Source organism: Mobula hypostoma, chromosome 5 (genome assembly GCF_963921235.1).
Source record: "Mobula hypostoma chromosome 5, sMobHyp1.1, whole genome shotgun sequence".
Lineage (NCBI taxonomy): Eukaryota > Metazoa > Chordata > Chondrichthyes > Myliobatiformes > Myliobatidae > Mobula > Mobula hypostoma.
Window position 1 is genome coordinate 84,540,399 of NC_086101.1, and position 14,219 is coordinate 84,554,617.

Consider the following 14,219-nt stretch of genomic DNA (forward strand, 5'->3'; position numbering starts at 1 on the left):
GTCAAATCTTCAATCGCACATACTGCTGTTATACAAGTACCGCATGACTGACTTCAAATCATCTTCAACGTCCATTGAAGAACATAAAGAAAATGTTCATCCCCTCTTTGACAAAAGTTGATAGACTCATCTGAATGATCAAATCATCCATTTCCACATCTGCAGTAGTGTCTTGGTCGGAGTCATTGAGTACAACTGGCAAACTATGACCCTGGTTACAACATCCTCCAACAATGCTCAGCCAACTTACAAAACTCTGGGAAAATATCTTCTATATTGGTGTGCTTACCACAAAGCTTATCTAAGATCCTTTTCCTCTGAACATTAAAATGATTATTTAATCTCCCTTTTCTAAACATTTTTGGATAGATGATGTTTTCAAAGCTATGATCACAGAAATGCTGTTATGTTTCACTGAAACGTTCAAGCCCATTCACCTTCAACAAGTATCATTGCTTACTTGCTTTAGTACTACAGCTTGCTGAATAATTTTTTTTGACTGGTAAACCTTCATCTACAATGTTAAGGCTGCTACAGAGGGCCTTGCAAGTAGATCCTCGTTTAATCCTGAACTTCAGTGGTGTTTGTGTTTATGTTAACATTCTCCCTGTGACAATGTGAATTTTCTCCAGGTGGTCTGATTTCCTACCTCATCAAATACATAGCTTGATTGACAACTGTAAATTACCCACATTGTGTAGATGAGTTATAGATTCCGGAGGACAGTTGAAAGGAAAATTGGGAGAATGAAACAAGTTAGAGTAGGACTATTATAAAAATCGATGGTCCTAATGACAGCATGGATTTGGTAGGCTCCACGTGGGCCTGTTTTCAGACTATTTCTCCATGATGACACTGAGCTACCAGTGAGAAAGTATCTTGTTCATGTGGCAATCTGGACAAACCAGCAGCATGAACCACAATTTCTATTTGTTTTAATTATTTTGTTTTGCTTATTATCACACACAGTCTAGTTCGTTATAATGAATAACTCAGGATTTAATATATTTTTGTTTCACAGTTTATCCCAAAATACTCAGAACTTGACCTGAGTAAACTGAGATTGACTGTGTTAATGACTATTGCAGATAGAACACATGTGTTCTTCATCATAATGTTGAAGTTGCAACCATATCAATCTGCAGAATTAACTAAATGAAAATTAGGATCATAATCTTTAATTGTGAATATTCACAAAAAGCTATGTTAGGTACTATGAAAGAAACTTTGCTAAGAAGACAAGTCTCTCAATCTTTACCTCATCTATATCCCCCATAATTCTAAGTACCTCATTTAGGTTCCCCTACCCACAACACCTCCCCATCTGCAGCAACAAACATTCTACTAGACAAAATCAACTTGACAAGCAACTGATTCAAATGCAGCCTTTTAAATGAAACATGACAATCCCTTTCTTGCCCCTCTAAAGAAATACAACTCAGTCTGCTGAATTTCTCCAGCAGGTTGTGTATTGCTTAATATCCTGATAAATCTACTCTGCACCATCTCCATTGCAAACACATCCTTCCTATATTGTGGCAAAAGAACTGCACACAATACCCCAGCTATCACTTAACCAATATCTTATAATGTTACTCTAAAACCAAGATCTTCTTATATAGTATGCCTTTGCTTATGAAGGGATCTGTACACCAAACCCCACCTTTCCTCAATACTCTCTACTATAAGAATATCTCTTATTCTTAGTCCTCACAAATTGCACAACCTCACACTTAGCAAGATTAATTTCTTCTGCCATTGATTTGACCATTTTACCAACTAATCAATATCATCCTGTAAGTTGTGAAAACATCAGCAATTTTTTGTTTGAGTGTTTTTTAAAATATACCTCTTACATTCATATCTAAATCATTAATGTATTTAACAAATATCAGGCTCTTTAACAAAAGGTGAAAACTACACTCACTTGCCCATCTATTGAGAAGTTCCCTCGACCAATGATCTCACTTTAACAACTCTTTATCTTTTGTGTCATGTTTGTGTTATTTATTACTATATATTTATATTTGCATTTGCACCATTTGTTGTTCTCTGCACTTGGGTTGATCTTTCATTGATCCTGTTGTAGCTACTATGCTATAGACTTGGTGAATATGCCCACAGGAAAATTAATCTCAGGGTTATATGTGGTGACATATATGTACTCTGATAAAAAATTACTTTGAGCTTTGAACTTTTAAAGGTCTCAACAGTGTTCCCTGTTTCATAAGTTTCCAAACAAAAAAAAACTACTCTCCATAATCACTCTCTGCCTTCCATGAAAATGCTAGTTTTGGATCTGTTTTAGCTTACTTGGATCCCAAGGGCTTTAATCTTTTTGAAGTCCATGAATGCTACATTAATGACACTGCAAACACAAAGAAATCTGCAGATGCTTGAAATTTGAGCAACACACACAAAATGCTGGTGGAACGCAGCAGGCCAGACAACATCCAAAGTAAGAAGCACAGTTGATGTTTCGGGCTGAGACACTGCCTGCATTAATACATATTGTTACCTTCTTTTGAAATATTAAATCAATCCAGTCGGTCAAGGTCTCCAGCTGATTACACAACTTATTTTGTTTTTTCAGTTTTTCATCGAATGAAGCTGTCCATGCTGGTATGCAATAAGATGGAGGCAACAGGTGCACCACAAGGCTGTGTGCTTAGTCCCCTGATCTACTTGTTTTATACTTATGACTGTGAGGCTAAGCACAGCTTCAGTGCTGTATTTAAATTTGCTGACAACATCTTTGTCACTGGATGAATCAAAGGTGGTGATGAATCAGCATATAGGACAGAGATTGAAAATCTGGCTCAGTGGTGCCACAATAACAATCTTTCACTCAATGCCAGCAAGACCAAGGAGTTGATTATACCTACAAGGGGAGGAAACTGGAGGTCCATGAGCCAGTCCACATCGGGGGATCAGAGCTGGCGAGGATCAACAACTTTAAATTCCTAGATGCTGTCATTTCAGAGGGGCTGTCCTGGGCCCACCACATAAGCACCATTACAAATAAAGTGTAGGAGCCCCTCTAATGTATTAGAAATTTGTAAAGATTCAGCATGTCATCTGAAACATTGACAAACTTCAATAGATGCGCAGTGACTGGTTGCATCACAGCCTGGTATAGAAACACCAACATGTTGAATGGAAAAATCTGCAAAAAGCAGTGCATACGGCTGAGTCCATCATGGATAAATCTGTCCCCACCATTGCGCACATCTATGTTGAGCGCTGCCACAGGAAAGTAGCATCCATTATCAAACCCCTCACCACCCAGGCCATATTCTCCCCTTGCTGTGCCACCAGGAAGGGGATACAGGAGCCTCAGGACTCACACCACCAGGCTCAGGAACAGTTATTACCACTCAGCCAACAGTGTCTTGAATCAGAGGGGATAACTTCACTCAACTTCACACACCCCATGACTGAACTTCTCCCACAGACTTTGGATTCATTTTCAAGAACTTTTCATCTCGTGTTCTTGATTTTTTGCATATTTATTGATTATTATTATTATTATTTTGTTTCTTGTACTTACTGTGAATGCCTGCAACAAAATGAATCTCAGGAATGTACATAGTGACATATATGTACTTTGATAATAAATTTGCTTTGAACTTTTGAACAGTCAGCTTCTCATCCAAGTTTTACAATATCTCAAATTTAAAAAAAAACAACTTCTTCATTGTTCCTGAGTTTAAATCCTGCACTTGCCTGCTCACCAACATTGTGGAGTACTTTCACAGGATAGAATGTATCAGTCCAAGGTGGCAGCTAACCACTCCGTTTATAAGGCAATTAGCAAAGGGCAATAAATGCTGAACTTGCTGCCACCACCACCCTTATTGCAAAAAAAAAGAAAAGAATGAACAAGCAAGAAAAAAACAGAATTATTCAATGCAAAGGAGTTTCATAATTGCGGGTCCATATGGAACTGGATTCACCACACTCCCTGAACGTTCTACTCATAGTAAGAAACTACTTTCCACTGGCTAGAGACCCAGCCAAGCTGATTCTCTGAACTCAGGAGCTCTTCTGCATGAACAACAGGTTGCAATTCTCAGGCCTGGATCTGAGAGCACTTTTAAAATAATGAAACAGGCCTAACTGGAAACGTCTCCAACATGTAGTGCATACGGCTGAGTCCATCATGGATAAATCCCTCCCCACCATTGTGCACATCTATATTGAGCGCTGCCACAGGAAAGCAGCATCCATTATCAAACCCCTCACCACCCAGACCATATTCTCCTCTTGCTGTGCCATCAGGAAGGAGATACAGGAGCCTCAGGACCCACACACCAATGTCGGTGACCAGTGGAGTGCCTCAGGGATCTGTTCTGGGACCACTTCTCTTCGTGATTTTTATAAATGATCTGGATGAGGAAGTAGAGGGATGGGTTAGTAAGTTTGCTGATGACACAAAGGTTAGGGGTGTTGTGGATAGTGTGGAGGGCTGTCAGAAGTTACAGCCGGACATTGATAGGATGCAAAACTGGGCTGAGAAGTAGCAGATGGAGTTCAACCCAGATAAATGTGAAGTGGTTCATTTTGGTAAGTCAAATATGATGGCAGAATATAGTATTAATGGTAAGACTCTTGGCAGTGTGAAGGATCAGAGGGACCTTGGGATCTGAGTCCATAGGACACTCAAAGCAGCTGTGCAGGTTGACTCTGTGGTTAAGAAGGCATACAATGTACTGGCCTTCATTAATCCTGGAATTGAACTTAGGAGCCAAGAGGTAATATTGCAGCTGTATTGGACCCCGGTCAGACCCCGTTTGGAGTATTGTGTTCAGTTCTGGTCGCCTCACTACAGGAAAGATGTGGATGCCATAGAAAGGGTGCAGAGGAGATGTACAAGGATGTTGCCTGGATTGGGGAGCATGTCTTCTGAAAATAGGTTGAGTGAACTCGGCCTTTTCTCCTTGGAGCGATGGAGGATGAGAGGTGACCTGACAGAGGTGTATAAGATGATGAGAAGCATTGATCATGTAATAGACAGAGGCTTTTTCCCAATGCTGAAATGGTTGCCACAAGAGGAAACAGGTTTAAGGTGCTGGGGAGTAGGTGCAGAGGAGATATCAGGGGTAGGTATGTTTTTCACTCAAAGAGTGGTGTGTGGAATGGGCTGCCGGCAACGGTGGTGGAGGCAAATACGATAGGGTATTTTAAGAGACTTTTGCATAGATACATGGAGCTTAGAAAAATAGAGGGCTATGGGTAAGCCTAGTAATTTCTAAGGTAGGGACATGTTTGGCACAACTTTGTGGGCTGAAGGGCCTGTATTGTGCTGTAGGTTTTCTATGTTTCTAAATAATTTGAAATACATGAAAGCATTTAAGGTCAGTAATCCCATTCTAATTAATGGGGTCAAGCTACGTACATCAGCCATGGCTTTTGAAGAGATAACTAAGTGGATGGATAGAGGTAGGGCAGAGATACTGTCTATATAGACTTCAGTAAGCCCTTTAACAAGGTCCCACATAACACAATGCTTGGAAACAGAGAGTGAAGGTTAAAGGTCGATTCCCTGACTGGAGGCTTATCACTATTGAGGAGTCGTTGATTGTTGCATCTTCATTCATATCCAAATCATTTACATACAGAATCAGTATCAGAGGTCCCAACAATGATTCTTCAATTTTCTGATAATGCTAAATTAAATGAGAGGGTCTTCCTGGTAGTGAAGCAGGCTTCCAACTTAGGTAAATATGAGGTAATGCATTTTGGTCATTAAAACCAGGGTAGGACCTATACAGTGAATTGCAAGGCATTGACAAGTGTTGCAGAACAGAGAGACATGGAAGTACAAATGCACAGTTTGATGAAAGCAGGCACCAGATAGACACAGGTATACATGGTAGCGAAGATAGTCTTTAGCATGCCGGCTATCAATAGTTAGACCATCGATTTTAGGAGTAAGGACATAATCTTGCAATTATAAAAGTCTTCGGAGAGACCACACGAAGTATTGCGTCTAGATTGGTCACCCTGTTGAAGAAAAAATATACAGCATAGAAAACTACAACACAGACAGGCCCTTCAGCACATGATGTTCTGCCAACTAATGAAAAGCAGCTCCACAATCGAACCCTCCCCTCCTATAGAGCCTCTAAACCCCCATTTTTCTTATATCTGCAGTACTTTCCTGTCCAAGAGTTCTTTATATGCCCTTATTTTATCAGTCTCTACCAACAGCCCTGGCCGTGCATTCCAGGCATGCACAACTCAGTGTAATAAAACCTACAGTGTCACTGATATGTCCCCTAAACTTAATGCATATCTTCTGATATTGGCCATTGCTGTCCTGGGAAAAAGGTACTGGCTGTCTACTCTTTCTATTTTCACAATCTTTCACACACCTATCAAATTATCCTCCTTTACTTCAAAGAGAAAAGCCCACGCTCACTCAACCTTTCCTCATTAGACATGTTCTCCTATCCAGTCAGCATCCTGGTAAATCTGCACACACCTACAAATTTACTAACTCATCCTTCCATTTTCTCATCCAAATCATTTGCAAAAATTATCAAGTAGGAGTCTTAAAACAGATCTTGCACTTGATACCAACCTCAAGGAAGTAAATGCTCCATCTACCACCAGTCACTGCCTTCTGAAGCAAACTGAGAATCCATACAATCAAGTTTCCATAGATTCCATGCCTTACGACTCTTTGGATGAGCCTCCTATTGGGAAACTTGTCAAATGCCTTATTAAAGTCCATATACACCACATCCACTGCTCTACCTTCATCAGTTTGTTTTGTCACCTCCTCAAGGCATGCTGATTATCCTTATTAAGAATATGCTTCTCCAAATGCTTGTAACATCTGATCCTATGAATATTCTCCAATCGTTTGCGTACCACTGATGCAATACTCAACTGTCTATAATTTCTAGAATTATCCCTTTTACCTTTCTTGAGCAATAGAACAACATCTGCCATCCTCCCATCCATTGGTACCACTCCTATTTGATGCTGAACCTCACTTGTCAAAGTTCTTCTCCCTGGTGAATACTGAAGCCATGTATTCATTAAAGACCTCACCTACTCCTCCATGACTAGGCACATATTATCCCCTTCATCTCCGAGGGGGCCTAACCTCACTCTAGTCATCCTTATGTTCTTCATGTAGATGTAGAACACACTGGGGATTTCCTTAATCCTACGCACCAAGACCTTCTCATGTCCCCTTCTACCTCTATCAAGTCCCTTCTTATGCTCCTTACTAGTTACCTTAGAATTCTCAAGAGCCATATCTGATTTTTGCTTCCTAAACTGCAAGTATGCTTCCTTCTACTTCTTGACTAATAGTCCATACTCTTGCCAACCATGGTCCCTTCACCTATCCTTTTCCTGTCTCAATGAGATAAAGCTATCCACAACCCATGAACGTTGTTCTTAGACATCCTTCATACTTCTGCTGTTCATTTTCCTGAGGACATATCTTCCCAATTTATACTCTAAAGTACCTGCCGAATAGAATTGTTATTTGTCCTTCCCCTAATAAATAACTTGTCTGCTCCTAACCTTGGCCATGCTAAAGGTCAAGGAGTTGTGGTCACTATTTTTGAAATGCTTGCCCACGGAAAGTTCTGGCACCTGATCAAGTTTATTGCCTAGTAGTAGATCCAGTATGGCCTGTTTCCTAGTCAGCCTGTCCATATATTGTGTCAGGAATCTTTCATGGACATACCTAACAAGTTCTGCCCCATCTAAATATTTTGTACTAAGGAGATGCCAATCAATATTAGTGAGGTTGAAGTCACCCATGACAACAACCCTGTTATTTTGTACCTTTCCATAATCTGCCTCATGATCTGTTCCTCAGTTGCAACTTGGCTGCATATAGGATACCTGCAATATAGTGTTTACTCTCTTGCTGTTTCTGAATTTCACCCACACTGACACAGTACACAATCCATCCACGTTGGCCTCCCTTTCTCCAACTATGATACTATCCTTGATTAGTAATGCTTCTCCTCTCCTCTCTTTTCTACCTTTTTCCCTATTCCTTTTGAAACATCTAAATCCCAGAAAATCAAGCAGCCAACCCTCCACTGGTATAGCCAAGACTCTGCAATGGCCTCAGTGTCATAATTCAATCCAACAATTCTTGCTCTAAGTTCATTACTTTTAATCTTTTATACTTTTCACATATCAACCCATCAAATTGGTTGCAGTGCACATTGCATCTACCTTCACACCAACTGTCCCATTATTTGACCTAACACTGTTATTCCTATCTCCTTGCCAACCTAGTTTAATACCTCCACAACATCACCAGCAAAACCTGCCTGCACGGACAATAGGGGTCATATGTAACACATCCGTTTTCTATAGATCATATCTTTCTCTACCATTACCAAGCTGGAGGTGGTCCAGCAAATCATAAACATGAGAAAGTCTGCAAACAGTGGGAATCCAAAGCAAAACACAAAAGAAATGCAGGAGTAACTCAGCAGGTCAGGCAGCATCTATGCAAATGAATAAACGGTCAATGTTTCAGGCCGAGACCCTTCTTTAGGATTGGAAAGGAAGGGGGAATAAGAACCTGGGGAGAGGAGAAGGAGGATTGCTGTAAGGTGATAGGTGAAGCCAGGTGGGTAGGAAATATAGAGGGCAGGACAGGAAAGAATTTCTGATAGGAGAAGAGAGTGGACCATAGGAAAAAGGGATCCAGGTGTACATGATAGGCAAGTGAGAAGAATTAAGAGGCCAGAGTGGGGAATAGAAGAAGAGGGGAGGGGGAGAGAATTTTTTTTTTAGCGGAAGGAGAAATTGATATTTGTGCCATCAGGTTAGAGAGTACCCAAACGGAATACAAGGTGTTCACGCTCCAACTTGTCAGTCCACGGCCTCTCTTGTGTCATTCCCTTTTCTCAGTTCCTTCATGTTGGACATATCTGTTCCTAGGATGCAGCTTTTCTTTCCAGGATATCAAGGAGCTCCTCTTTCTGTAAAGTATGAGGTATCCTTCCCTCCCTCACAGATGTTGCCCTCCCCTGCACTCCTCCATTTCCTGAACATCCATGCTCACTCCATCTTCCCACCACCTTAAGTCTGATAGTGTTCTTCTTGTCCTTACCTACCACCTCAGGAGCCTTCACATTCAACACATCCTTTTCTGCAACTTCTGTCATCTCTGATAGGATCCTACCACCAAACATATCTTTCCCTCTCCCCTCCACACTCTGCAGGGATCGCTCCCTCCATGATTCCCTTGTCCATATGTCCCTCCCCACTAACCTCCCTTTCAGCACTTCTCCCTGCAAGTAGCCAAAGTACTATTCATCTCCTCTCTCACCTCCATTCAGGGCGCCAAGCAGTCCTTCCAGGTGAGGCAACACTTCACCTGTGGATCTGCTGGGGTCGTCTATCGTGCCTGGTGCTCCTGATGCAGCCTCCTCTACATTTGTGAGATACATTGTAATTTGGGTAACAGCTTCGCTCCATCTGCCAAATTCCCATTGGCCAAACATTTTAATTCCCATTCCCATTCCCATTCCCATTCCATAATGTTGGTCCATGGCCTCTTCTTGTGCCAAAATGAGGCTACCCTCAGGGTGGAAGAGAAACGCCTTACATTCCATCTGGGTAGTCTCCAACCTGATGTTATGAATATCAATTTCTCCTTCTAGAAAATAATTCACTCCTCCTTCCCTCTTCTCATTTACCTGTTTCGAGCCTCTTTCCTCTTCTCATCTGCTTAGCACCTCCACTTGGATCCCCTCCACTTCCCTTTCTCTTATGGCCCACTCTCCTCTCCTATCAGATTCCTTCCTCTCCAGCCCTTTTCTTTACTACCCACTTGGCTTCATGTATCACCTTCCAGCTAAGTATCCTCTTTCTCCTCCCCTCCCACCTTTTTAATCTTGTGTCTTCCTCCTTCCTTTCCAGTCCTGAAGAAGGGACTTGGCCCGAAACATCAACTGTTTATTAATTCCTATATATGCTGCCTGACTAACTGTGTTCTTCCAGCATTTTGTGTATGCTGCTTTGGAGATGGCATACAAGTAATTTAAGAGGATGCTGTCTGGACTTGGAGGCCTCATCTAATAGGAGATGTTGGCCATGTTGGATCTTTATTCAGAGGAGTTCATAAAATCATGAGGGTTAAGGATAAGGTGGACAGTCCTGTTCTTTTCTCCAGGTTTGGGAGTACAGATCTAGAAAGCAGAGATAGAAGATAAGAGGGGAGAGTTTTGAATCAGACCAGAGGGTAGTGAGTACCTGGAATGTACATCAGATGAATTGATTGAGGTGGGTGATTTGCAGCACTTAGTGGTATTTTACTAGGTACATGAAGAGGAAGGGATTAGAGGCTTATGAGCCAAACATGGACTGTTGTGTTTAGCAGGGAGGATGCTGTGGATGGTATGGACCAGATGATCTGAACAGCCTGTTTCCTCGTTGTATGACTCTGTCACTCTATAATCCTGAGGGGGTTGGATACTCAGTTCTCAACTCGGCATGGTAGGGTTCACCGGCAAAACTAATGACAGAATTGGAGTTCAGGCTCTCTGACAGCTGACATCCTTGATTTCAATGTGGAGACGCTCAAGCCATGGACCTGCTGACACCTGAGAGGACATGGACAAAAGATCCTCAAGGAACTGCTCTCCGCAGTGTGCATAGTCCAGACATTTTGTGTTTCAGTAAAATTAATATTGCAAGGTCAATAAGAAACTACACAGTTTTATTAAGAATTTAGAGGATATATAATAATGAGGCATTGAAATGGTGTCATTTGATGAAGTATTTGTAAATATTTAAAAGTATTTGTAGTGATTGCTGAAGAACTTAAGGACTCGTGCAGTTAGGGTAACATATGGATTGAAAATTGATTGAGAAAACAGAAAATGAAACATCGACATGAACAAGCAATTTGTGGACTGCCAGGGTGTTACTCGTGAGTACAAAAGGATCAGTGTTCAATCAGATTCAATTGCAATTTAAATAAATTTCTTCGATGAAAATATGAATGCGATGTTTCCATATTTGCTAATAACACAAAGGCAAGTGGAAGAATGAAGACAAATTAATGTACATTGGTAAAGTGACTGGGTAAAATCCACCAACTCATGTAATAATGTGGGGAAAACTGAGATTATTCACTTTTCCCCTGAGAATGGAAAAGCAGAATATTTCTTAATTGTTAAGAAACTGATTATGTTGGCACAGAAGAATCAAAATGTTCTTGCACACTGAAATCAAAATGAACACCTATGTGTTGCCACTGTCTGTACGGAGTTTTTACATTCTGTCTGTAACCACATGGGTTTCTTCCAGGTGCTCTGGTTCCTCCCACAGTCCAAAGACGTACTAATTGGTAAGTTAATTGATCATTGTAAATTGTCCCTTGATTAGGCTAGGGACAATCAAGGGATTGTTGGGCGGTGTGGCTCGAAGGGCCAGAAGGGCCTACTTCGTGCTGTATCTCAATAAATAAATATAATTGAAGAACAATAGGATGCAAACATTGCTACAAATGTGCAAGACTTTGCTGTGGAAATAAAATGAAAGATTGCTGTGGGAAGTGTTGATCTCCACAGCCCAGGAATTATATTCATACCCTAGTGATCTACAGTACCCTTTATATTGATTCCTGATAGAAGTGAACACTTGCTGTAATGAAAGGCTGAATAGGATGAGTATATCCTCCTGATTTAAAATAAAAATGAGAGGTGATCTTATTGAAGCACACAAGATTCTGTGATGAGTTGATGAGGAGGGTGTTAAGCGCTGATTTTCTAAATTGAGAATTTAGAGCAACTGGTCTAAGTCTCCAGATGAAATATCATTAAGAATAAAAAATCTAATTATTGAACAAAGCCACTTGTTAATCTTTGTACATTTCTACTCCAGAGCACTATGGATACACAGTCACTCAGAAGACTGAGGCTGATTTTGAGGGATATCTATCCTGGCCCAACATACTGCTGCAATTACAAAGAAGGCACAGCAGCAGCTATATCTCATTTGGAGCATGAGGAGATTTGGTATGTCACCAAAGACCCGAGCAAATTTCTACATATGCTTCATGGAGGGCATTCTAGCTGGGTGCATCACTGTCTGGTGTGGAGGGGCCACTGCACAGGATTGGAAAAAGCTGCAGGAAGCTGCAAACTGAGCAAGCTCCATCATGGGCACTAGCCTCCCCACCATCGAGGAGTTCTTCAAAAAGCAATATCCATCACTAACACCCCATCACCCAAGGCAATGAAACCATGAATACTACCCCACTATCTTTGTTCTCTTTTTACACTATATATTTTATATGCATTTCTTAATGTAATATGTATTTATGCATTGTACTGCATTGTGCCACAAACAACATATTTCATGACATATATCAGTGAAAATAAATCTGATTCTGATTCAGATATGAAGTCGGGCAGAAAGATGTTAAACTTGATGATCAGGTATGAGCTTACTGAATGGTGGAGGAAATTTCACAGTCTTTGTTGCATATTCTCATTCTGTTTCCCAATATCTTAAGAGATATATGGAAGCATAAAACATTGTATTGTAAGTAACATTGCTTTCCTGCTTTCAACATTTACGAATATGTCAATTGACCTATTAAGTCCAGACTTAACAGTATAATCAGTATTCTGAAAATAATTACCATGAACTTAAAAAATTATTGAAGTCAGATTGTGTTCAATTAATTTCCACAACAAATGATTTAATGTTGAAAATGATAGTATCTTAATAACTTGTATAAAGCATGTACAGTTTTGCAGACATAAAATATACACATAATTTATAGACACAAACATGAGGAAATCTGCAGATGCTGGAATTTCAAGCAACACACATAAAAGTTGCTGGTGAACGCAGCAGGCCAAGCAGCATCTCTAGGAAGAGGTACAGTCGACGTTTCAGGCCGAGACCCTTCGTCAGGACTAACTGAAAGAAGAGATAGTAAGAGATTTGAAAGTTGGGCCCGAAACTTCGACTGTACCTCTTCCTAGAGATGCTGCCTGGCCTGCTGCATTCACCAGCAACTTTTATGCGTGTTACATAATTTATAGATACTTGTTTCTTTTATAAACCAATTCTAAAAAGTTTATTACATACTGCAAACAGGAAAGGAAAAGATAAAATGTTTCATTTTGAATGTAACAGACAGTAGAGGGAACTTGTTCAAGATTACACAATTAAATTTACATTGTCTAAAATGGGTGTTTTTAGGGTCTTTCCTCATCATTGGTTTGCACCTAGGACATAAAAGCAATATAGTGGATGAGGAAGGTGATGCATCACGGTCAGGTGGAAGACTTAGCTAGTGTGGAGTAAAGTTGAATATAGGCTACAGTTCAACACGTTGCAATGGTGTATGTAGTTCTACTGCCTCAACAACTGTTCTCCAAATGAGCAGCTTAAAAGCTTTTAGTAATTTAAAGCATAAAAATTAAAAGTACTTAATTCTATTGTATTCCACATTCAAACCCTGAAAATGAACATTCTATTTAAATTCAAAAGAAATTCTGCTAAATCTTTACTTCACATGCGCTTCACTCCCAAATGATCACTTCCTTGAAGTAAAACCTCAGACAGAAAATTACATGTGAAAAGAATCATTAAACATTCATTCTAAAAGTTTAAACAATTGATATGCTTTTAACACCTTTCTCACAATCACAATTTTTCAAGTTCACTAATGGAAACCTTTTCCAAAGCACGAATGCCTGTTCTTTACCCAAATTACCAAGTAACATTCATGAAACTTAACCAAACCAGAAAAGATATACTTAACATTAAGCAAGATTGTCAGAGCCAGCCTATTTAGTCACCAGTAAAATTAAATAAATTAACACAAATCTGGTCAGAGTTGAATTATACTAGTGTGTTCTTACCCGAAGTTCAACTTGCCTTTCTATTCAATTTGCCATTAAGCAGCAACAGTTTTGTAGGCACTTCAGCAAATGAAGGAACCCGCCAATGGTCACATGTTTGACTGCAACATCTATGCAGCTAATCTTGGTTGCTTTACGTTGGGGATGACAGCTATACACTTTATATTCAGTCTGCAAAGTTAAACCACATCCTGTTGGTTCAGCTAATTTTTCTATCCAAGTTAAGTAAACATCTGCTTAGACTGTTAAAGCCTATGCTATCCATTTTTCGAAATGTAACTTGGTATTTAGGGATTTAAAAGCATACACCATTTTTGAGGATATGACTATAAAGGTTTC

General features: G+C 40.1%; 1 protein-coding gene across 2 annotated transcripts in view; it reads right to left on the reverse strand.

Annotated features, from left to right (window-relative positions):
- Positions 1–13,994, reverse strand: part of arhgap15 (Rho GTPase activating protein 15) — a 731,418-nt gene extending 717,424 nt beyond the window's left edge. For both annotated transcript variants that reach the window (XM_063048621.1, XM_063048622.1), the window contains exon 1: positions 13,881–13,994. The gene's annotated coding sequence lies outside the window, so the exon portion shown is untranslated. The remainder of the gene's footprint in view (positions 1–13,880) is intronic.
- Positions 13,995–14,219: the final 225 nt, after the last annotated feature.